This window comes from Monodelphis domestica, chromosome 1 (genome assembly GCF_027887165.1).
Source record: "Monodelphis domestica isolate mMonDom1 chromosome 1, mMonDom1.pri, whole genome shotgun sequence".
Taxonomy (NCBI): domain Eukaryota; kingdom Metazoa; phylum Chordata; class Mammalia; order Didelphimorphia; family Didelphidae; genus Monodelphis; species Monodelphis domestica.
The window spans coordinates 413,292,858-413,319,161 of record NC_077227.1 but is presented as its reverse complement, the minus strand read 5'-3'; the positions used below and the strand labels follow the sequence as shown (position 1 = coordinate 413,319,161).

The window sequence follows — 26,304 nt, the reverse complement described above, 5'->3', positions numbered from 1 at the left end:
GTTAGAGGTCATCTAGTTCAGTCAACATCTGAACAGGAACTCTTTCTCTAACAAGTCCAAAAAGATATCATTCTTCAATTTGAAGATGTCCATTAATGAGCAACTTACTACCTGTCAAAGCTAATTCGTTTCACTTTTGGTTAGCTCTAGTTGTTAAGCAGGTAGATGGGACAATGAATAGAGCAGGGCCTGAATACAACAAAACCTGAGCTCAAATCCAGCCTTAAACATGTATCAGTTGTGTGAAACTGGGCAAGTCACTTAACATTATTTGCTTCATTTTTCTCATCTGCAAAATGAGTTGGAGAAGGAAATGGCAAACCACTCTAGTATCTTTGCTAAGAAAACCCCAAATGGGGTGACAAAGAGTTGGACCATACTGAAACATTACTACGCAATGTAAAAAAAAAAATTAGTTTATTACTTTGAATTTCTAGGGTATCTCCCTCTCTCCCTCCCCTCTCTGCCCTAGAGAAGGCATAATTTAACAAAAAGATGTATGTATATATAAAACTATGTCTAGCTTGTTCCTATTTATCATTTCTTTATCTGGAGATGGATATACACAAGTCATTCTTCAACACAGTATTTTTGTTTCTGTGTATTATCTTATCTTGGTTCTGCTTGTTTTGCTCTTCATAATTTCATGCACATCTTTCCATTTTTTAAAAATTAACTTGCTCATCATTTTTTTTTCATCACAATCATAGGTCACAACTTATTTGCCGATTCCCCAATTGATGGACATCGATTCCTAAGTAAATTTGTTTACTTTAAGCTAAAATATTTCTTCCTACATTTTCCTTAGGTTACTCCCAGCTGTATCTTCTGGGGTCAATTAGAACCAGCTTAATCCTTAATCCTTCTCTTCCTTGACTGTCCTTCAAATATCTGATGGCAGCTGTCATACATACCTCCTTTAAGTCTTCTTTTCTCCTTTCTAAACGTACTTATTACCTCAAACTATTCTTTATATGGTCTACAGGTCTCTCATCATATTCTTTGGCTCCTTTTAATTTTCTATAGCTGGCCAACAACCTTTCTAAAATGCGGTGAGCAAGACTGAACACAATTCTGGAGGTGCTACCTGAGAAGGGCAGAAGAAAGTGGGATGTCACTCCCCTTGGTAGGGTTTTACTCTTCCTTCATCTCAATCTACCCTAGACTTGGATAAAAGGCGTGCTCGTGAAAACACAGGACATACTTTGATTGGTCTGCATTATTCGCAAATTCTTTATCGCTTTCTTAAGTCTAGACAGTCAACAAACCGAAAAATCAAGCCCTGAATGGTAGCTTTTGCCGATTCCTGAGACTCAAATGCTCCCTCTCAAGCCAATAGGATCTGAGTCGAGCCACCCCCTATGAGGGCTCACGCTTCAGTGTTCTGAACATTGGGAGCAAGCTATGAGTGCACCCCATGCATCAAAAGCAGGGCTCTTGTGAGCCCATCGTTTTGCGATCTTACAGATAAAACGACTCATCATTTTCAGCTAACCCTGAAGTCTGAGGTGCGCAATGGCTTTTGGATTGCTGATACCTACAGACACGTCTCAGCTGGTGAATTTATAGCAGGCTTGTGTGCATTTGTTAGCAAGATAACTAAACCTCTGGAGCACGCAGTGAATCTTAAAGATTCTTTGCAAGTATAAAGCTCTCACGACTGGGAATTTATGTATATATATTTTGTCGGTTTCTAAGTGCACCTTAGTCTGTAGGTCAGTGGATTTTAGGTATAAATTTTCTCCCTGACAGCGGCATCAGCTAAATCTAGTGATCTAGCGCCACCTAGTGGTAACTTGTGAATTAACTTTGCTTGCTTCGTAGCATCACACAATTGCAGAATTCTAGATTTGTGGAAAGGACCTCAGTCTGGTTCCTTAGATCAATTGACACTTGAATAGAATTCTTAGGGTAACCTATAGTACCAATTGGCCATCTAAGCTTCAAGTTCTCTGAGGAAGAGAGGTCATTTTCTGAAGACAGCTCATTCTATTTTCATACAGTTCTGATTCTTAAGAAAAATTTTTTTTTTTCTTGGACATGTACTAAATTTGTTTCTTTGCATTTTCCATACATTGTTCCTGGTTCTTTCTCCCCAGGCCAAACAGAAAGAGCCTAATCCTTCTCCTACACCATACCCCTCAAATAAAGGCTTAAATAAGCCTTGGCAATAGCTAGTAATTGATCAATCAATTAGGAATCACTTATTAAATCTTTTATCACTTGCCTCACCCTGAGGTGAGAGATTCTGAGAATGTGAAGAAAAAGCAAAAATACTTCCTGACCTCTAGAAGTTTAGGATCTAATTGGTGTGACAGCTAGTGTTCCTTCCCAAATTTTCCCTATTCTCTTTCTATTCTCCAGGCTAAACATCTGTATCTACTTCATTCTATTTTCATATAAAATGGACTCAGGCCTTTTACCATCTTGATTAATAATCTAGATGCTGACCAGATTATTAATGTCCTTCTTAATTATAGTGTTCAGAAATAAAAACAGTCCTACATTGTGGCTGGAATTGGGCAAAGTGCAGAGGGATTATCTCTCCCTCACATTTCCTTATTGTTCGAAGCTATGCCCAAGAACACATTGGCTTTTTGGATAGTCACACCACTAACTCATACTGAAGTTGTAGTCTAATAACTCACCTCCTACTTTCTGTATTAGACTGCTGTCTAGACAGGTCTTCCGAATCCTGTACTTGTGAAGTGGATTTTTTTAAGCTCATTTACATGTGTTGCTTTTCAGTCTCATCTTATTATATTCAGCCCAAATGCTCTCTCCTTTCAAGGTGTTTTTGGATATTGATCCTCATCCATTGTGTTCACCATTCCTCACAGTCTTGTGTCATCTGCAAATTTGTGAATCAATAACAGTTTTGTGGCAAGAAGTTGGTCTTAGTGAAAGTGTCATGTCTTAGAAGACATTCTATTTTACCAAAAAGAGCTGGAAGAACTTAAGTGATAATCTAATCCAAACCCTTATTTTTATAGAGAAGAAAACAAGACAACAGAGACCCAGAAAAGTACCTTTCCACTATACCAGATTCCCTTCTTCCTAAGAAGCAGAGAGAAAGCTAACCCTTTCCGGAATCCAGAGAATCAATAGTATTTAATCCAGTGTTAGCTGGCAGCCTTTGCATAAGGACTAGTTGGGAATGTACAGCAAGAATATATTTATAAATCCCATTCCTCCTTGTATTTCTATTCCAAATACTAACCATAAATGAGTATCCTCCTTAATTGGACCCATGGCAAGTAAGAGGTGGAACAGAGGGTGTATATTGGGTTACTCCTTTTAACCATAAATTTCTTTGTGATTTTGGGCAGGAAACAACATCCTATAATGATAGCATTGAAAGAGGCCTTAGAGCTTGGTTCAGTCATATCATTTTAAATTGGAGGAAACTAGGCTTAGAGAAATTAAAGGACTCCCACATGGCCACATAGTAAGTGGAACTCAGATCCGGGTCTTTTGACTCAGTATCTATCCTTTTTTCTATTCTACCATGTTTTCTCTCATTCCTTAGGTCTCAAATTCTTCATCTAAAAAATAAAGAGAACAGGTATCCCATCTAAAAGTAAAAATGAGATCAAAATGAAAAAAAAGAGGCAAAAATGCTTTGGACTAGGCCAAGAGTATACAAAGACCAAGTTATTATAAGGATATTATTCCCATATATAAACTATAATCTTATATGCATTTGTAATCATTCATCCACACATATTAAATGTGTGAATATTCCATATTCACACATTTCTGCTATTCACACATACACTCTCTATACCTAAGTTGTGAAAGAAAACATTGGCCAACAAGCACAGCAGATATGCATATTGGTTGCTACTAGCTATGATTTGAACTTTAGCACACATATCAATCAATCAATCAATAATTTTTGAAGTCCTTCCTATGAGAAGGTCACTGTGAAGGACTGAAAAACAAGGGATGCTCTATTCCTTGGTCACTCACAACTTCAGTGGCCAGAAAGGGCATTCACCTGGAGATTTAATGGAAAAAGCATTGAATGTGAAGTCAGATCTGGGTTCCAAAAGCAGCTCTGCTACTTACTATCTGCTGTGACCTTGAATAAGTCATTTGCACTCTTTTGGACCATTTCCTTTTTCTGTTAAATGAAGGTGGAGGGTGTAATATTTGATGATCCTTAGGTTTCATCTTAGCTCAAGTTCAAAATGGTTTGTGATAAATAAACAAGAGGATAAAGGTAGTACGTAATGAAGGTGTTCAGACAAAGGAGAGATCACTGTGATCTGGGCTAGTCAAAGGAAAACTTCACCAGTGATATGTGCCTGGAATGTTAGAGCATAATTCAAAGGAGTGAAGCAGAATTGAAGGGCATTCTAGGCAAGGTAAACGTAATACACCAAGGCTAAGTTGTGTTTAGATTCCAGTGGGGAGAGGGACATAGATGGAACTATGAATTTCTTACTGGGGACTGGTGGAAGATGGGGGTAGCTAGTGTAGGGTCTGAAGTCAGGAAGACTCATCTTCCCGAGTTCAAATCTGTCCTCAGATACTTACTAGCTATGAGATCATGGGAAACTCACTAAATTCCATTTGCCTCAGTTTCCTCATCTGTAAAATGAGCTGGAGAGGGAAATGGCTAACCATTCCAGTATCTCTGCCAAGAAAATTCCAAAATGAGTCACAAATTGCTGTATACAACTCAACAACAATGACAAAGTGGGAGATAAAGCTAGTAAGATGGGCTGGAGACAAATTGTGAAGGGCTTTAAATGCTAAGTTGGAAAGCTTGGCAATTTATCCATAGGTAACAGGGAAACCATTGAAGGTTAGAGAATAGGGAAAATGTTAGGATAGAGATGTACCTTAGGAAGATTAACCTGGAAGTCTGTTTTAGATGATTTAGAGAAAAGGACAAGGTGAGAATAACAGAGGATAAAGGGGTTTAGAGGCAGAGAAGACTTATACATTATTTTCTCATAAAATCATCGATTTATTGTCAAAAGGGACATTTGGACTCATTTATTCTAACTCTAATTTTAAAGATATAAAAACTGAGATCTATAAAGGCTAACTGATTTAACCTGGATTCTGTAGCTAGTAAGAAACCCGGGCAGGATTTGAACTCATATGTTTCTGACTCTAAGTCCAGCACTCTATCTACCATGGTGCTGCCTCTAGGCTCAAGAGATCACAGATGAAGAGCCTTTTAATCCAACACCCTCATTTGACCTATGTGGAAGCTAGAGATAGAGAGTATAAAAGTTGTGATTCAAAAATTTAGAGCTTGAAGCGTTCTTAGTGGTCACTGGGTCCAACTCTTTCTTTTTCCAGAGGCAAAAACTGAGTCTCAGAGAGAGTTAATGATTTCCCATGGGTCATGCAGATGAAATTACAACCTAGTCCTCTGAGGAAGTTATAAGGCAGTTCAGACACTGCTACCCAATGGAACCATTGAGTAAGAGACTTCAGTAAATAAGGAACAAGTATCTGAATATTACAGTTAATTGATGATGAAGCAAACCGTTGCTGAGAGGTCACATCTGGGTTCTGAGGGGTTTATCCCAGACCTGGACCGCATGCAGAGCTAAGCTTATTGGCAATCATTTGTGATCCTTACAGAGCTCCAGAATCTTCAGGCTTTGGAAAGGAAACAGAGTGAAGGAAGCTTTGGGTGTTTTCAGCTTCCTTTTTCAGCCATAGCAGCAGCCCTTTTAAGTGTGTCCAGTACTGAAGATCACAGCCAGCTGCTTTCCCCAAGCCTTATGGGAAGTAATGACGTTTGAGTCATTAACCAGACTATTTTAATGTTTATGCAGCACCTCTCTTCCCCGAGGCATACCTGATTTCTACCTTTATTATCACAGATCCTCATTCAGTCACAAGAGGCTTCATTTGCTACTGGAGTAGAGCTGAAACTCTCCTGATTTCATAGCTCTGACTCCACCTTCCTCTTGAAAGGAACCTTTTCCATATCTCTATCTTCTTCTGCTATTTCCTTCCCTATGGAACTCTGGGTGAGTAGCTGCTGCCCCTATGTCTCTGATTCACCTAAGTATCCTTGAGATTAATATACTCGCAAAATGGAATTAATCTTTATACTTGAGTCAAGCTCTCAGCATTTTGGTTTGCTGCCTAGCAAACCAAACCTAGGTGTTCATAGACATCACAGTGATACTCAGGCAGCATGGAAGTCTGGAGATGTGATTATAGGATTTTCGGGCTATATTGAAGGTGGCCCCCAGGACATAGTTGTTCTGGAAGCAGATAATCCCACCAAAAGGGATTGGCAAACTGGATGTAGTTTGGGGAAAGGGAAGTAGCACTAAATGAGAAGTCAAACTTTTTTCCTAGATCTACCATCTTAGATATATTATTTTCCTTTTCACTATATCTTAGTTACATCATCTATAAAACATGTGGGAGAAGACTAGCTAATTTATAAGATTCTTTTAACTTCTAATATTCTATAGAATTTTGTCCAGTTTTTTTTTTGGGGGGGGGGAATCACCAGTGATTTGGAACAACAATTAAACTATTGGATTCTATTCTCAGCCTCCACAAATTCTGTTCCTTCTCACCCTTATTCTATATATTTATTAATACATAGTCACCTAATTACATGAAGAGGACTGGACTTTACCTTCATACTTAAAAATGATTTTTAGATGATGATTATTTGGGATCAAGATCCCTCTTCATCCTAAATCCATTAGATGTTGTGCTTCTGGAACCCTGGGATTGTATTATATTTCTCTTTGTATCTCCAAGACCTAATGCAGGACCTTGCCCATATTAGGGGCTTCCAAACTTTATTTGGTTTTTCATTAGGGGTCTTGAGTTAAGAAGAAAAAACAAATCCTGCCATAGCTCCCTTTGGCCGGAAGGTGGCAGGCTGTTGACTTCTGAGTCACATCTCTTTCTGAAAATTCGAGGAAGAAGCCAGAAGGATTGATGGGTCTGGTGGTGTGAGTGATTAAGAGTGCTTTGAAGGGGAGCATCCATTTCTCTTTCTTTATCTATGACTCTCAGGGAATTTAACTCTGAGGAAGTTGAGTCCAAAATGAGACTATGTAGAGACCCTGATAGTAGAAAGAATTATAATGTAAGAGTCAAGAGCCCTGAATTCTAGAGCCATCTCTGTTAAGAATTACTGTTTGATCTTGAACAAGTCACTAAGACTTTCTGTGATTCCTTTTCCTTCTCTGTGAAATGGAGCAACTAACTCCAAATTGGATCTCCTGCTAAGGTGCTTATGAGAATGAAATGAGATCTTAAAAACCTGGATTTAGAACTAAAAAAAAAAAACAAAACCCTGGATGTTATCAGATAAAATTTTTCATTTTATAGAAAACTCAGACCCAGAGGGTCAGTGACTTGCCTAGGGTTAGAAATGAACCAAGTTACAGGAAGAACATTCAGATCCAAGACTCTCTATTATAATTCCAGCATCTTTTCAGATGCACATGATACAAATATAACAGTTATTATTAGGTTGCATTCTCTCTTCTGATAAGAAATGAAAAGGAACATTGTGGGAATCAGTGACATTTTGTGTCAGGCTGCCAGTATCCACGTTCTAAGACTTAATATAATGACGATTACAAAAAATTCTATCATCTAAGACTAGACCCTGAATACCAATAGCTCCTCTCTGACTGGACTTGTTTTCTTCATCAGATACCATTTCTAATATAGGATTCTGGTGATAGAACCCTAGAAAAATCAACATTATTTAAAAAAACCTTGGCATATTTCTTAAAATTATCCAAAGTATAGGTTTTAGAAGTCAGGTGAGGCTAAGGTATGAATATTACTAGAAACTGGGTGATGAAACAATGGACAGAGTTCTGAGCTTAAAGTCCACAGGATTCATCTTTCTGAATTCAAATCTGGTCTCAAATACTTACTACCTATGTGACTCTGGGTAAGTCACTTAACTCTGTTTGCCTTAGCTATTCATTAGCAGAATAAGCTAGAGAAGGAAATGGAAAACCACTCTAGTATCTTGGCCAAGAAAACCTGAAATTGGGTCATGAAGAGTCAGACATGTCTGAAAAGACTAAACAACAATGATATGGACTCTATTTTAAAGATGTACATAAAGGAGGAAGGAGGATGAAGAAAAGACTTGGTAGTGCTTTTGCCATCTATTAGGACTTTTAAGGATCTAATAGTAACTTTTAGGGTGATGAGAATCAGAGAGGAAGTATCTATGAGGTCCTGCTTAAAAATACTTAAAGTTATCATTTATTCCTTTGAGCCAAATAACATGGTGGGTGCTACTTAAGAAGTAGGAGGAAGGCTTTCCTGCCAAGCAACCCTCTCTTGCCAACCCATAACTAGTACCTGAAGTGACAGTATTAAAGAAACAGTCCTTTGGGTCATCGAGGAATTGTCTCCTTGTTCAAGTGTATGGATGGCTGCGACAGGTAACAAAATAAGGCTTATCAGTAATGTATAGCTTAGGGTAAATGAGTATTGTGTTCATTTCTGGACATTATTTTCAGAATAATGTTGGGAAGCATAAGTGATTCCAGAAGAAGGTAATGGAGAAGGGTCTTGGAATCTTGCCATATGAGGAAAGGCAATATTTAGCTTATGGAAGAGAAGATAGACAGAAGCAGGGTGGACTCTATATTCTAGTGTTCAAGAAGTTGTCTTGGGAAAGAGTATTCTCACTTTGTGATATGTTCAAACCTTGCTGGAAAACTTTCCCTCCTGTCCTTTTCCTCCTACAATCTTTAGCTCCCTTAAAGGATCAGGTCAGTTGACATTACTGACAAGAGACAAGAATTGTATGTTTTGTTTTATGTTTTTAATCTTAACTCTGGATGCTTAGTGCATTGCAGCTAATTGATGAATAATTGCTCCTTGAATTGATGTCTGGAAGTTAGAGAGGTCACTTTCTGATCAAAATCTGGGATCCCTTATGAGGTAGTGACTTCTCTGTTCTTCAAAAGTGCAAGTAGAAGCCTGAATGCTGAGCTAGAAACTTCTTCCTCCTTAAGCTGTTTCTTTGTACTTGGGATAGGAAAACTAGCATAACTTCATGAATGATGCCAGTGCTAAGGTGACTTGTTCTTTTATTCTGTATATAGTTTTTGCCATTTGTTCCTAGTCTTATTTAAAGAACTTTTTTTTTTTTTAATAACAGTTCCCAGTGGAAGAACAAATGATTGCCTACCCAAGGTCACTATCAATAAGTTCTAAAACAGCTTTTTTACAAGTCAGGTCAAGTTTCTAGTTATGCCTCTGCCATTGTTGTGCCATGTGACAACAGACCAAGTTAATTTATTTCTTTGGGTCTGTGATCTCCTCGTTAAAATGGAGGGGTTGAGAACAATTGTTCTTGAATGACCCTTTCAGCCCTAATATTCACTTTCAGAATGATACTAATCCATTTTACTGATTCTGTGGTTAGAGGTTTTCACACTGCAAATTTTGCCACCTCCAGTGCCTTGCTTTACAGAAAACAAAATTCAGAAGCAATGAACTTCCTATTTCTCTATGGCCTACATTTCCCTTCCTATACTCAGGTAGCCCAGCCAAGCTGGTCTTTCTATTTGTTTTTCATACATACCACTCCATCTTCCTTACATTGGCTATCTCTCTCTTCAACTCTCCTTTTTGAAATCTGTTGCTTTTTTTTTTTGTATTTTTCAAAAGCTCTGCTCCAATGTCACCATTTTTATTCATACATCTCTATTTTGGAGGAATTATAATTTTATGGAGGTGACTCTCCTTGAATTAAATTAGACATTTTATTACCATACTCTCAGAGCTGGAAAGGACATCAGGATTTATTTAGTCCTGTTATTTGGTCATTTTAGCTGTGTCCAACTCTAATTTGGGCTTTTCTTGACAAAGTCACTAGAATGGTTTGCATTTCCTTCTCCAAGACCCTGAGGCAAATGAATAACTGAATTGCCCAGGTCACACAGCTGGTAAATATGAAGCTAGATTTGAACTCAGGAAGATTAGTCTTCCTGACTCCAGTCACAGCACTCTGTCTACTGTGTCACCTAGCTGCCCACTTATCTAGTCTAACCTGTACTTGAACAAGAATTTCTTAAACCACAGATCCAAGGTGATAATCTAGCTTTTGAATGAGGATCTTTAGTGAGGGAGAACTTGATAACTCCAAATGTAGTTTGTTGTACCTTTGGACAGCCTGCTTTCTTCTTTTTTCCCTCTATGCCCTTACTTCCATGTGCATTCTATCTCCCATCAGATTTCCTACAAGCACATCTTTAAAAGATCTTACTGACTTTGCCAACAGCACATATCTCACGTCTCTCCTCCCTACTTCCCCACTTGCAGAATAGACTCTAGGGCTTTGCCTTTCCTCTAGCTAAATATGATATATCTGTAGTTCCATTGAAGACTCTTAGTGCCCCTTCTCCCCTCCCTCATCTTGACTGCAAATCCTAAGGTAATAAAAGATATAATTATTCCTTAATATTTGGGGGAAGCTGGTATTGGGCAGCAGTGAGGCAGAATAAATGTTACCTGACATAATGCAAATTTCAAGAAATCTTCTAGTTTGTTTTTTCTCTTAGGTTCTGAGTCTCTTGAGGATACAAATCCCAACTTCGGTTCACATTTCCTTTCACAAGCCAAGGGTGTGTGTATGTGTATGTATGTTTGTGCACATATGTATGTATGTGTACATTCAATACCAATCAGGCCAATGACGTACCTAGAGTCCAGTTTGAGTTTTATCTATTTTGTTGGCAGTTTGAGAAGACTTGAACCCATGATAGTGAAGAGTGGTGGGTGAACCATGCCCCAGTTTAGAATGGTCCAACATCTTGAATTACTTTGCAAGTGCTTCTTGATTCAGGAAAACATATTTTGTCCATTGACTTTTTCCCCTGGATGTTCAAAACCCACATGCAGTGGAAGAAAAATTCAGTCCGTATGCCTGCTTCTGATTCATCGAGATGTCAGTCTCAATCATGCCCGACATGCAACACTCTTCCTTCTCCAGATCTAATCTACATGTCAGTGTTTGGTGTCCAGTGTCTACATAACTCAGAAAAGGTCAACTGTAACCTGGAAAAAGGGTCACTTGGTTTGTGCTTAAACTGGAGAAAAATTTGAGTAATAAATTATTCAGTTGCCACACATCATAGAATTTAAGATATCTAAGGTGAGAATACTTACTCCTTTCTTCCCCAAATTTTCTTTTCCATATGATTCTCATTTTTGTAACAATTAAATATTTCAAAAATACTTTCCTCACAACTATCCCATGAAGTAAATAGTCTGAATCTGGTAGAATAAACAAGGAAATAAAGATTTGAGGTCAGAGAGACCTGTCCTTGGGCACTTATTAACTAAGTACTTATTGGTAAATCATTTGAATGTCAGTTTCCTCATCTGTAAAACAGGAGTGATATTTATATTTGTGTTACTTATTTCATAAGGTGGTTGGAAGACTCCACTAAGATTTTATATACACATATGTGTATATATATACACAATATGTGCATATATAAAATATAAAATCTCAGTGGGGTCTTCCAACTATATCATAAAATAAAATACCAAAAATATGAAGAAACTGAGATTTTATATATGTGTGCACACATATATATACATATGTGTGTATATGTACACAAATATAATCTCAGCAGACTTTATGTGTACATATAAACATATATTACAAACAAATATATATGTATATATAGAGAACTTTAATATAATACGTAAACTAAAGTTTCCTCATCTGTAGAATGAGAATAATAAAGCAGTTCCCAAATTGTCAGTATTTCATAGAAAATTGGATTAGACATCTAAGAAGTGATTTGGACATGTTGATAAGTATCAGATCTATACTTGAACTCAGGCCTCCTGAATCTAACATTCTTTAGACTATCTTCATCTATTTCCATAGGTTGAGCATCAAGCCTAAGAACCCCTGAGAAAAGTTCCATGGCCACAGGATTACACTGTCCCTTTCTTAGGTAATTATTACCTATTTCTGTTATTTCTTTCATTAAGTTAATAATGAACTGGATTTAGATCTAATAGTTCCCTATGTTGAGGTGGACAAGTTCCCCTATGTTGACTTTTGGACAAATCACCTCAATCTTTAGATTTCTGTGTTCTCATCAGGAAAATTTGGATATTGGGTTAGAATCAAGTCAACAAACACTTAATAAACACCTATCATGTGTCAGGTACCAGCCTAGTCCTAGAGATTCAAAGAAAGGAAAAAAGCACTCTCTTCTCTCAAGGAGCTCACAATCTAATGAGTCTCTGAATTCCCTTCTTGTTTTACATCATATGAATAGGAAACTGTGGTATTTTAGAAAGATCCTTGGATTTAGTTTAAAGCCCCTAGTGCTCTAAAAATGTAGTTTTTCTATGTATACTCTTTGATCCAGTAATACCATTATTAGGTCTGTATCCTAAAGAGATCAACAAAAAATTTCAAAATATTTATAGCAGTTCCTTTTTTGTGGTAGCAAAAAATTAGAAACTGAGGGATTATCCATCATTTGGGGGATGACTGAACATGTTGTGGTATATGATTGTGATGGAATATTATTATGCTATAAGAAATAACAAGCTGGAGGATTTCAGAAAAAACCTGGATACATACATGAACTGATGCAAAGTAATGTGAGCAGAACCAAAAGAACATTGTATATAGTAGCAGCAATATTGTGTGATGAACAACTGTGAATGACCCAGCTATTCTCAGCAATGCAGTGAGCCAAAACATTACCAAAGACTCATGATGAAAAATACCATCTGCCTTGAGAGAAAGAACTGATGGAGTTTGAATGCAGACCAAAATATATATTTTACTTTCTTCACTTTTTTGTTCAAGATCTCTTCCACAAAATGACTAATAATGGAAAATGTTTTACATGATTGCACATGTAAAATCTATATCAGATTGCTTGTCATCTAAAAGAGGTTGGCAGGAAGGGAGGGAGAGACTTTGTACCTCAAAAAAATTTTTAATGTTGAAAAGTATACTTTTATTTTGTTTCCTAAACAATGGTTGAGAAAACAACTTGGAGGAAAATGGGATTCTCCATTATTTCCAAATAGCTGATCCAACGATGAAGAAATGCTTTTTAATCCACTGAGGAAGATTATTTGAATGGCTTCTTGCAGAAGCCATTAAGTTGCTATTTTAAAGCAGATTAGATGACTTTGCCTTGCCAGATCCATGATCTCATATGACCCAAAGGGCTCATTGAGTTTCCCATCTCTTAGGCAGATATAAAAAATGGCTTGAGGATACCCATCTTTCCACAAGATATTACTTGCTAAGAACAACCAGAAAGGGTCTGCTTTGTTATTTTATCTAATAACACAGCTTGTCCTATCATCAAGTTTTGTCTTTGCATCTCAGTGGCCTAAAGAGAACTGGGCCTGGAGTCTGGAAGACAGAGTTCAAATCTAGCCTCAGATACTTTCTAGTTATCTGATCCTGGGCAATTCACTTAACCACTGTCTGCCTCTGTTTCTCCCAACTGTAAACTGGGGATAATAATAGCATTTACATTGCAGGGTCATCGTGAAAATCAAAAGAGATAATGATTTTCAAGTGCTTAGCACAGTGCCTGGCAAGTAGTAGGTGTCTAATAGGCATTTATTTCCTTCCTTAATTATTGTTTTTGGATTTCTGAATTAAATCCTCTGAACAGGTTCTTTTTTGTGACTCTATATATGCCCTAGTAAGATAGAGTCTGAGACAAGGAAAAAGATGGAATGTTGCTGGATTTGATGAATAATTCAGTTGGTCAAATTTGTCTTGGTTATCTATTTTCTAAGACCTGAGTGCAAATCTCACCTCACACACTACCAGTGTGATTCTAGGTAAGACAACTAATCTCTCAGCCTCAGTTTCCTCCTCTGTAAAAGGGATATAATAATAGCACCTATCTCACAGAGATGTTGTAATGGTTCATAGAAATAACAAATGCAAAGTACTTGCCAAATAATAATAGGGTATATATGTTAGCTATTATTATTAAAATTAGACAGGGTTCTTCAAGATCACCTGTTTCAACCTTCTTTCCCTAGCTCTACCCTCAATTTTACCACAGATAAAGCTGAGGCTTAGAAAGGGAAAGCTAGGCATTGCAGTGAATAGAGTGCCAAGCCTGGAATCAGGAAGACACATCTTCCTGAGTTCAAATCTGACCTCAAATCTGACCTGGGCAAATCCATACCCCTGTTTGCCTCAATTGCCTCATTTCTAAAATAATGTGGAGAAGGAAAAGGCAAATCAAACCAGTCCAGTATCTTTGCCAAGAAAACTCCAATTAGGGTCGTGAAGAGTTGGACACAATTGAAATGACTGGGAAACAACAACAAGAGAGAGGAAGTAATTTCCTTAAGGTCACATAGCATTGATGATGATGGATGTAAGCCTAGAACCCAGGTCTCCTAACCCTCAAACTGGAGCATTTTTCTACCTTATCAAAGGATAGCAACCAATCCAGTCGTATTTTTTTGTTTGTCTATTTTTCTCTTTAAATTATCCATTTTGAAGCACATAAAATTTCATTTCTGGAGGAGACTAAGGCATATTGTTGTTATTTTAATATGTGAAAAGTCTTATTTACTGATCCAAATTAATTTCCTCACTGCATTTACTGTTGTTCCTTCTGAAACCCAACAACTCCCCCTGACTGGAACTGGAAGCAGACTTGACTTCTGCATAAAATATTAGCTGGTGTGAGGTTTCCAAGGTTTCTCTGATCAAGATAACATCCTCCCAGGAGGAATTCAGAGCCTGAAGGGCTGGAGCCAAAGTGAGGGAGCTGGAAAATTGAAAGCTGCCTACAGTAATGCATAATACAGTTGAAGAAACCATATTTGAAATGATTGTTGTGTGACATGGAACATTATGTCTCTTTCCTCCTTCATAAATTATGTGGTGCAAGGAAGAGATACTATTTGTTGAAAGCACTTGGAACTTTTTACCTACCTTTGAACCCACTTCAGGCCCCCGGAAAAGGGGAACTTGGCTAACCAGAAAGACTTTGTGTATCTTTTAATGACATAAATATTAAAAATTATAATTAAATTAACATATTCATGAAATACTGAAGATTCCCAGGACAGAATCTCACATTTCCGACCATGGTACAATCTATTTTATCTCTTTTTATTCCCCACCAAAATGAGATTATCTGGCTACTTTAATAGTAGAGAAGTCATTTCTCTCCTCTTGAAAGAACAGACTGCATCTCACCTATTTCATGATGTCTTTTCTGAACATGTGAACCTACATGCTCTCTTTCTTCTGATCTCTTACAACAAGGATTATGTGAACCATTTAAAGAAGACCCAACTAAGAAGTTAAAGGATATATGTTTAATCATGCTCACTAGATTATAAACCCTTCAATGACAAACTCACTCTAATTTTATATTTCCCATTTCACTTGAGTGTTAAATATGATAAAGCCAAATATTAGTTTTTTAATTCTTTCAGGAACATTAGAAATGCCAAATGGAGTCAGAGATGTAGCAACTCAGTATTCTCTTTCTGACCCAAAAATATTTGATGAGAGATTGTATTAGAACTATGCATGATAATGACCTCAAAAGTTTTAGAAGTATATAGTGAACACTGAACAATATATTGAATGCTAAAATTTGGTTTATTTATTTTTAAGTATCTATTATTCAGGAATTGCTTAAATATGCTTTAGAATATTTGTCACCAGTGAAACCTCAGAATTACAAGGGGTCAAAATAATTAGCAAATATTATTTTCATTTTAAAAATGTATTTTAATTTTTAATTTCAGCAAGTACTTTTAAAGTACCAACTATGCTCATAAGCATTGGGGATACAAATACAAAGGTAAGAGAGCCCCTACCATCAGGAAGCTCAAATTGTACTAGAAAGATAAAAGACTTGCAGATAAGATATGCTGACAATATACAAAATAAACATACAGTGATTTGTTAGGGCTCGTGGGTAAATAGGGCAGTGATAGCGAAGTTATGGCACGGGTGCCAAAAACGGCATGTAGTAGGCTTTCTGTGGACACTTGGCCACCCTTCCCCCATCCCCAGGTTTCATTAATAGAAAGAGAGAGGGACTTGGGTGGAGCTGCTCCCCACCTCCTCTCTATTCATCTGATGACATTGCTTCACATTCCCTGCCCCTCTGCCCAGCTGCCAATGGGAATATATAGTAGGTAAGGTGGGTGGCTCACAGGTGGCAGAGCTAGAGGGGAGCAGAACTTTCAGACTGCTCCCCCCCCCCTCTATACTCAATGAGGACATTCCTCACTTCCTCTGCCCCTCTGACCAGCAGCCCAATGGAAGCATTTTTTCCCTCCTCAGTGTGGGGTAAGGTGGGGCAGGGTGTTCTCAGTATGTGGGGTGGAGGGCAGCACTCCATCTCTAAAAGGTTTGCCATTACTGAACTATGGTCACTAGAAATTGCCTCCTGAAGGCAGTAACATGTAAGGTGCTTCTTGAAGGAATACTGGATTTCTGAAATGTAGAGAAGAGGAGGATGTTCTCCCAAGGGAGCTGATGGAAATTCACCAGTCCCAAATCCATATTTTCTCATCTTGAAAGAAAACTGTAAGAATTAGGGAAAGCAGAATAATCAGAATTGGGTTTGGGTGGGTATTTGGGAAGAAAGTCCAAGAACTTGGACATTCTAGGGAGAGAAGGGCTTGATGATGTATTTGTGCCAGTTCTAGTAGCTAGCTGTTTGAATAAGAAGGGAATTCCTGCTAGCCTGCATTAAAAAGTCATCATGAGGAGTTTGAACTTGTCCATTTCATTGATCCACTTAAAGGAATAAATTTCCTGGACAGAATTTTACAGTTTCCCTGACTTTCTGCTACTGAAACTTGGTGGATTTATACCTTCTCCAATCCTCCCCCCTTACTTTTTAGTACTGCTTCAAAAACTGGCACCACTTATCCTGTGAGATTTTCTCTTCTCTTTAAATCTCGTTTATTTTCTGTCTGTACTTTTATAATGGGTTTCGTCTCCAGATAAAAATAAGCTGATTTTTTATTGCATTCTGAATGAGTGTTTGCTTTAAAGGAGTGAACCAGGCAATGGGGAAATATAAAAGAGAATCCATGGAACAATAGATCTAAATTTACCCGGGAACCTATGTTGAAACTGTTAATGTCTGTCTCTTCTAGCTTCACCTACACATTTGTTTTGTTTTCTCTTGGAAGGCAGGGGGAGTTATACAGCCTGTGTAAAAACATAGAACACAAAAGATGATTTATATATGATAAATGCCACAATGTTGATTTGTTTGTCTGGAGCACAGCAATCAACCTAGAGAAATAAGAACTAGGTTGTAAATGATATTAAACATGAGAAGCTTATATTTTAAGGATTATGTGAAGTCATTGAAGCTTCTTCTGAGATCTGGCATGTTCCAATTTATGTTTGAGGGATATCAGTATGATAACTATGTGAAAGATGGACTGGAAAGTGGATGTAGTTAAAAAAAGAGAATTACAAAAGATGTGGAGGATTTAGAAGAGGCACAGTATTTGGGAAGAGCACTGGATTTGGAGTTAGAATGTCAGGTTTTAAACCCTGGTTCTGTTATTTACCATCTGAATCTGGAAAAATCCCTTCATCTCTCTTGACAAGAATTTCCTCATCTGTAAAACTAAGCAGTTGAATTAGATCAGTGGTATCAAACTCAAATAGAAATCAGGGCCCCTCAACCAAACTTGAGGATCCCTGTAGGGTATATATTGACTTTATTTTAAAATGTAGTGTTGTCTTGAACCAAAGTGAAGTGAGCAGAACCAGGAGATTATTGTACATGGTAACAGCAATATTGTAAGAAGATCAGTTATGAATGATTTAGCTATTCTCAGCAATACAAAGAATGATCCGAGATGATTCTGAAGGAATTAGAATGAAAAATACTATCTACCTCAAGAGAAAGAATTGATGGAATCTGAAAATGGATCTTCTAATTCTTCATCATAATACAAAGTGGCAGATGAGATAGGATATATCCTTTCTCCTTATTTGATTGCAAGTTCCTTAAAGGTAAGAGCACTGTCTTCTCTAACTTTATATCTGCACCAGCACAGTGATCATTTTATTTTGTTTATTATTATTATGCTTGCATTCATCTAGGTAGCTCCAGGTGGAGAATCTCCTTTACCAATGAAACTTATATCTTAGAGAATCAACTGGGATAATGAAAAATTAAGTAACTTTTCCATATTCACATACTCACTGTCAGAGGCCTTATTGGACCACTCTTTCTGAGTTCAAGACTTGCTTCATATCCATTTTACAAAATGCTTCTTTCTCTGTACTTAATAATTGCTTTAGAAATATTTAAATTGAACTTAAATCTAGAATCCATAGTTACAGTTTAAGGTGTTTCTTCCAACTTTGTGTATGCCATAAGTTAGTTCAATAAGTATACCTTGAATGTTTTTATCAGCAGCACTGAGAAAAATACAGAAAAGGATGGGAACCTTAAAGTCTACCATCAGTCCTCTTCTTGACCAACATTAATTCAGAAATCAGTACTCTTTTGCCAAGGAAATCACTTGGTTTTGCATCTGCATGACCTGTAGTATTTTTCAGCTTTCGTTTCTTAGTTTTACCCTCTAAGATCTCAGGAGGGGCTTTATGAAATTCTTTGTAAGACATTTAGATCTGCTCACATCTAAAGTATACCCTTCTTTGATGAAACGGTATTGTAAGCATATCTTAATAGACAGTGAAGCTAGTTTGGATAATGGACACCATATGTTTACTACTTGCTTAATCAAAGACTTTATTTTAAACTACCTTCATTGGCAAACAGAGTAAATGTCCCAGATTGTGAAATTGCTTATATACAGTTCTGTTCAATTGCTATTCCATTCAGGAGTGTCCCTTGGTGGGAAATGAAACATAGAATGTCACTGAGTACTTCTATTAAATTAATCTTGTTAGTAACCCCGGAGGCCACATAATTGCAATTTATGTTGTCCCTGAACTTATCTCATTTCTTTTTATGAACCTGTTAAATTTCAGATGTTGCCAACCTCCTCCATTTCCCCAATTAGCACTGCTTTTCTTATGAATTATTTTAACCTCTCAGGAATACTTGATAGTTGGTAGTAAAATTGCCCTCTGAAATAAAAAGGCTGAACTTCCTAAACAGTCTGAATATTTAATATAACTCATGCATGAGTAGTTGTCTTATTTAAAATAATAACAAATAAAAGGAAATCCTAAGAAAAAGTACTAAGTGATTAACATCTTTAGACATACCTCTGTCAGACAGTCAAATGTTAGAAGCCTAAGCAAGGCATCTTGTTAGTTAATCTGACTACAAACATTTATTAATTGCCTACTCTATGCCAGGCTCTGCAGTAACTGTTAGTAATATATAAAGATAGGCAAAAAGGCATTGTTTTCAATGAGGCCACAGTCTAATACTTAGGTGATCTTGGCAATCTTATAATTATACCCTGAAAATGAATTACCTACTGATTGTTTGGAATGGGAGACCTGGTTATATGCCTCATCCCTGATGGCTTCAGGCAGAAGAACATGATCAGGAAAGTGTACCTGAAAACTCAGTTTAGGGAATTTTCTTCTCTTACCAACACAGAGAATCGGTATTAAAATTATAAAATATAAATAAATATATAATCTAAAATAAATAAATAAAAATTAAAAATAAAATAAAAATTTGATAAAATAAATAAAATAAAATCTGACTTAAACTTTCAAAAAAGGGACACCTCTACTTACCTTCAGAGCACAGGCTTTCAGAAATGTATGTATCTCTTTAATTCTCAAGAGGGCAGAACTGAGAAAATCTAAAATTCAGAAAGAGATTATGATTAAAAATATATAACTGGAATCAACTAGAATTAAAAGTCAAGACTTAGACACTAGATTCTTAAAAGGACACTTCTCTTTTTTTCTCTCTCTTCCCTTCCTCTCTTTTTTTCTCTCTATTTCTCTACTTTAAAGAGTATCACAGATTTTCTTTACATTTTCCATGATTATCAGCAGATAGAAGTACTATATCTCCGTACTAAGTTCTTTCTGATCACAGAAGTAAATCAGCACCCTCCTCCCACCTCTCTCTGTCTCTGCCTCTCTGTGTCTCTGTATCTCTGTCTCTCTGTCTTTGTCTGTCTCTATCTTTCTCCTTCCCTCTTTCCCTCCCTCCTGCTATCCCTCTCCCTCTTTCCTGGTCATTTTGGATGCACAAAGGCCATAATGATTAAAAAATAATATGTCAACTAACATTAATATCCAGTAATTTGCCATTTCCTACAAGCTTTTGTAGAGCCAAATAAAAGGAGTTTCACTGTGCAAGTTTCCTCATATATATATATATATATATATATATATATATATATATATATCCAGAAAAAATACATTAGCAATGACCATATGTGGGTCAAAAATCCCCCACACAGTCAAAACACTCCAAGGTCTCTACAGAAAGTCACCAGAGCACAATGAAACATGCATTCAACATACCTCCATTTATTATATGCATTTCCAGAGCCATGGGAATTCATTGCAGTGTTATTAATGAGCACAAGAACACACTTCTAACTTGTATTGTCCTCAGCAGGCCCATAACCACAGTGAATACTTCACTTTGAGCAATGTTGTGAAATCATGTGTTTGTAAGAACGTGTTTACATGTTTTCGCCTTATTGGAAGGAAAAGCTTTCAATCCTTACACTCTAAGATGTAATAATGATTCTAAGGCAATCTATTTCCTTCCCATTTTAAGCAAACCCACTATATGCAAATTTATTTTATATGATTTAGAACTAGAAAGGAGGTTAAAGAAGAAGATGAAGAGTTTTGTCACAATTTTTGAATATATCCCTCTGCCCTCTTCCTCTACCCCTTGTAATAAATACTGAAAAGGGGAGGAAGGAAAGAATAATTAGCAAAATCTAACAATCCATCACTGTGTTTGATACCAAACACAATATTTAACCTCCACAGTTTCTTCCAGTTCCCCATCCGTCCCACCTTTTCAATAGAGGCACAGAGGTACATTTCTTTACATGTCTCATGGGCCAAACTTAGTCATTATAATTACACAATATTTAGCTTCATTTTATCATTCTTTCTGCTTAAATTGTTGTCACTGTATTTTTCTTTTAGTTCTATTCACTTCAATTTGTATCAGTAAATATGTCTTCCCATGCACCTTGGAACCTTTCAAATCCATCATTTATGTCTTAGTATTATTCCAAGACATTTATGCACCACATTTTGCTCAGTCATTTCCTAATCAATTCACATCTATTTTGTTTCTAGTTTTGTTTTGTTTGCCACTATAAAAGTATTTCTATGAATATGCAACTTTTCCTTCTTTTAACTCTATAGAGTATATGTCAAGTATTGATATCTCTGATTCATGAGATGGGAACATTATTATTTTTTTAGTGTATTTCAAATTGCTTTTCAGAATGTTTGTACTAATTTACAGCTCCATGTACAGTAAATATTATCATGCTTATCTTTCTACTTTAGTGTTAACTATTTCTTTTACATTCCTCTATCATCTTTGCTAGTTTGTTACTAACAAGATTATACAGAGAAAAAAAATGAGTTTCAGAAAGAAGTAAATGGCCTAAGGTCAGTCACAAAATCATTAACTATCAGAGTCAATATTTGAATCCAGGTTCACTAATTATGAAGATAAGTCTCTTTCCATTATACTTAGTAGCTCTCCAATTCTACATGAATTGCCTCTTTTAAAATAAATGTTAGTTATCTTTTGTTTTTAAGCTGCCAAAATTTCTCCTAATATGTCTTCCACTCTTTGATATCTGAGAGTCATCCCATCTAAAAGCAACAACAAAAATAAAAAGTAAAAAAAAAGAAAAATATCATTAAAACCTATATTATATTTAAAAGCTTTTAAATATAGGCACTGATTCCTACCCATCCATTTGCCACTTCTGCAGAAGAGTGTGGTAGAAGGCTGTCTTATACCTTTTCTCTGGTGCTGTTGTTGCTTTTTTATTGTTGTATCTGCAAATCTTTAGCTTTCTCTACTAGAAGTTTTGTGGTGGTGGCTCTTTGCATTTATATTATGGTAGTCATTGTGTATGTTTTTTTCTTGTTTCTGATTATTTAACTCTGGATCAGGTTATGTAAGTCTTTACATGCTTTTCTGTATTCATTATATTTGTAATTTCTTACAGCATATTAATATTCCATTAAATCCATGTAGTAGGATTAGCCAACAGTCAGTAAAGGTCAAACCTTTATTAAGCAAGTGCTGAGAATACAAAAAAAGATCATAAAACAGTTAAGGAGCTCATAATCTAATGGGAGAGAACAACAAATAAAAAGAAACTGAGAAAGAGAGGTAAGAAAAGGTGACTGAGAAAGGAGACTTGGCTGGAGGCATGATAAAGTCCTGCAGAGACAGTGGGAAAATGATCTGAGGTGGTGTGATTTATATAGTTGAATTATTCTTGCAGAATAATAAATTTGTAGAGGTCATAAAAATCTAGAAGAACAATCTGGATTCGATTAGTTTAGTCATTTCCCAATCAGTGGACATCTATTTTACTTCTAGTTCTTTGCTACTTTAAAAAGTGAAGCTCTAAATATTTTGGATAGAATATGGGTCTGGAATTAGGAAGCTTCAGACATGTAGTAGCTGTGTGACCCTGGGAAAGTCACTTCTGTTTGCACATTTTCCTCATCTATAAAATGGGGATTAATAATAACACCTACATTGCAGGCTGTTAGGAGGATCAAATGAAATAATATCTGTAAAGTGTGTTGCAAAGGTTAAAGTGGTACATAAGCACCATAGTGTCCTATATTTCTCTTCCCATTCCAGTCTCAGATAGCCATCCTATATAACAAATAGTATTTTTTAGAGAGGAACTATCCATGCAATTGGACATTTTCAGAAAAGTCAGAAAATATGTATGATGTGTAATCCCTTCAGTCCTCACACCTCCGTGAGATGATAGGTTAGAGGTGTCCTTATATCTCTACATTCACATCCATCTTTTGTTATGTTTACTTTTGATTTTTCAGTGTGTAGTTCTTTCCAAATGCTTCATTTGTTTTCTTGATTCTGCTTACTTCACTCTTATCCGTTTGTATATATTTTTCCATGCTTCTTTGAAATCATCATATACACAATTTCTTACATTACATCATGGTATTCTTCCATTTAATTAATGTACCATAAATTGTTCATATCTCGTGGATATATAATTTTAATACAAAAATTACTTAATCAATCCTCATAACAATCCTGCAATTAATAGAGAGAAATCTAATACAGAGATTTCCCCATTTAAATACTTTCCTTCTAATCACAAATGTATTTATATTGTTTATGCAAAAATTTTTCAGTTTCAAGTTATCAGTTATCTGTTTTATCTTTTGTAATTGCCTTGCTTGTTTACTTAAAAATATATCTCTACCCATCTATCCATAGCTATGAAAGGTATGTGATCTGCTTCCTTTATCTGTCTCTATAATTTTTTTCTTCCAATTTATGATGTCTTCCCCTCTTCTGCTATAAACACAATATTATGTTACTTTAATCTTTTTTTAAGGTGGTACTGTTTCCATTAGCTTTCTTCCCATCTCTCTGATATTTTTTTCTTATTGCCCCTTTCCCTTTAGTTTTCTTTTTTCAATTTATTTTTGTAAGATGTGGTTCATTAAGGACTCTATTTCCTCTTCTATTAGTCTGGGCAGTATGCATGTTTGTAAATATTCATGAATTTCATTTAAATTGCCAATTTTAGGAGTATATAATTTGAAAAAAGAACTAATAATTACTCGGATATCTTCATTGTTTGTAAATTCATCTTTTTCATTTTTGATACTTGTATTTTGACTTTCTTCTTTTAAAAAAATCAAAATAGCAAATAGCTTATCTATTTTATTGTATTTTTTAAAACAGATCCTAATTCAATGGCTCTTTTTCTTTCAATTTTGTTAACATAATCCTTTAATTTCTTCAGGATTTATGTTTTGGTATTTAATTGGAAATGTTAAATTTATTGCTCCTCTTAAGTTATTTTTTTTTTGTCATATGCCCAATTCATTGATCTCTTTCTTTTATTAATGAAAGAACTTGGAAAATAAATTGCCCGTACATATTGACTTCATTGTGTCCCAGGAATTTTATTATGTTGTTTCATTGTCATCATATTTAAGGAACTTATTGAATGTGACTAGAATTTGTGCTTTGACTAGCCCATTCTTTAGGATTAAATTATTTAGTTTCCAATTAATTATTAATCTTTTCTTCAAAGATTCTTTATTACATGTAATTTTTATTTCATTATCATTGGCAAAACATGCATTAAGTATTTCTGTTTTTTTTATTTATCTGTCCTAATATGTAGTCAATTTTTTGTGAATATGTCATACATAGTTGCAAAAATAGACATACTTATTTTTCCCTTCAATATTCTCTGGGAGTCTATCAGATCTAACTTTTCCAAAATCCTATTTAGTTCTTTATCTTCTTTCCCATTTTTGGTTCAATGTATCTAGATATGAAAAGGATAAATTAAGGTCCCTCACTATTATATTTTTACTCACTTTATTCCCATAAGTCATTTAACTCTTCCTTTAAGAATTTAAATGATTTTCTATTTTTTTCTGCTTATATGTTTAGCATTGATATTAATCCACTGCCTATGTTAAATATCTGTGGGAAATGTGGTTTTTTTGCTTATCTCTTTTCATTAGATCTTTTTTTGTCTTTGTCTGAGATCATAAATACTACCCCTTGTCTTTTTCTTTACTTCAGTCAAAGCATAATAAATTCTACTCCAACTCCATATTTTAATACTATCTGTTTCTAGTATATTTCTTGTAAACAATATGTTGGTGATTCTAATTTCTAATCAATTATTCTATCCTTTTCCATTTTATGGCTGAATTCATCCCATTCACATTAATAGTTTTGATTCTTAACTTTATATTCCCCTCTCTCTTATTCTCTAATGCCTATTTTTCTTTTTTTCCCTACTCCCACTAAAAAGTATGTTTTACTTCTCAATCATGGTTTTATTATTATATCCTTCCTCATATTCTCCCCATAATCTCTTAGCTCCTCTCCTTCCTTTTTTTCCTATTGAAAAGATATATTCCTGTGTCTGACTGTATGTGTGTTTGTATATTCTTCCTATCTTTAACCATTTTAGATGAGAGTAAGGATCAAGAATTGCTTTATGCCATTCACTGATCCCCTCTATTATATAAAATCTTCTTTTAAAACCCTATTTATGTGAAACATTTTCTCTATTCTTCCTTTATCCCACCAGTACATTCCTCTTATCCATCCATTCAATTTTTCTTTTGAAAGCATTGAAATACAACAAAATCACTTCTATCTGACTCCTTTTTTGAGCTCTGGTGATGAAAAATTTTGAGGGGCAATATAACATATATCAATTCCACATGTAAGAATATGAATCATTTAGCCTTGTTTAATCTTTTATTAACTCTTGCTTACTTTACCTTTTTAGGGTTGTCTTTTACTCCTGGGTTTTATGTCAAATTTTCTGCTATGATCTGGTTGTTTCATCAGGAAAACTTAGTCTTCTGTTTAGCTAAAATCTCATTTCTCCCCCTGTAGGAGATATTTCTCTTCTTTTTTTCTGGGTAGGTTATTCTTGTTTGTTAGCCTACATCCTTTCCCTTCTTACCATCTTATTCTAATTTCTCTGGTCTTGAAATTATTCACTACTAAATATATAATTCTCGTTCGTTAGTACTTGAATTCTTACTTTCTGGTTGCTTGAAGTATTTTTTCCTTGACATTAGAGTGCCAGATTTTGGTTATAATATCCCTGGGAGCTTTAATTTGGGGTTTTATTTCAGAAGATGACTTCTGGATTCTTTCACTTTATCCTTTATTATCTGAATCAGGGATATCAGAGGATCTTCTTTATGATTTCTTGAAATATGGTGTAGAGGCTTTTCTTGTGCTCATGGTTTTCAGGAAGTTCAGTGATTCTTGAATAATCTCTCTTTGATCAGTCTTCCAAGCCAGTTGTTTTTCCTATGGAATATTTCAATTTTCTTCCATTATTTTAATCTTTGGAATTTGTTTTTATTGTTTCTTGATGTCTCATGATGCCATTAGCTTCCACTTGGCCAGTTCTATTTATCAGAGTTGTTTTCTTCAACAAAATTTTGGAATTTTTTTCCAATAGTCAATTTTAAAAAATCATCTATAGCTCTTGCCTCTTTCCCCTGAATATTTTCCTGAATATTCTCTGAATATTCCCTGAATATTTCTCATATTCAGATTTTGATATCACTTTTTTAGTTCCTTCTTTACA

The 26,304-nt window shown here is 35.6% G+C and overlaps 1 long non-coding RNA gene across 1 annotated transcript in view; it reads left to right on the top strand.

Annotated features, from left to right (window-relative positions):
• LOC103093738 (uncharacterized) overlaps positions 1-26,304 on the top strand; it is a 95,094-nt gene that overhangs the window by 46,794 nt on the left and 21,996 nt on the right. The window contains exon 2 of the long non-coding RNA XR_008915258.1: positions 11,888-11,957. This is a non-coding gene — a long non-coding RNA (uncharacterized LOC103093738). The remainder of the gene's footprint in view (positions 1-11,887; positions 11,958-26,304) is intronic.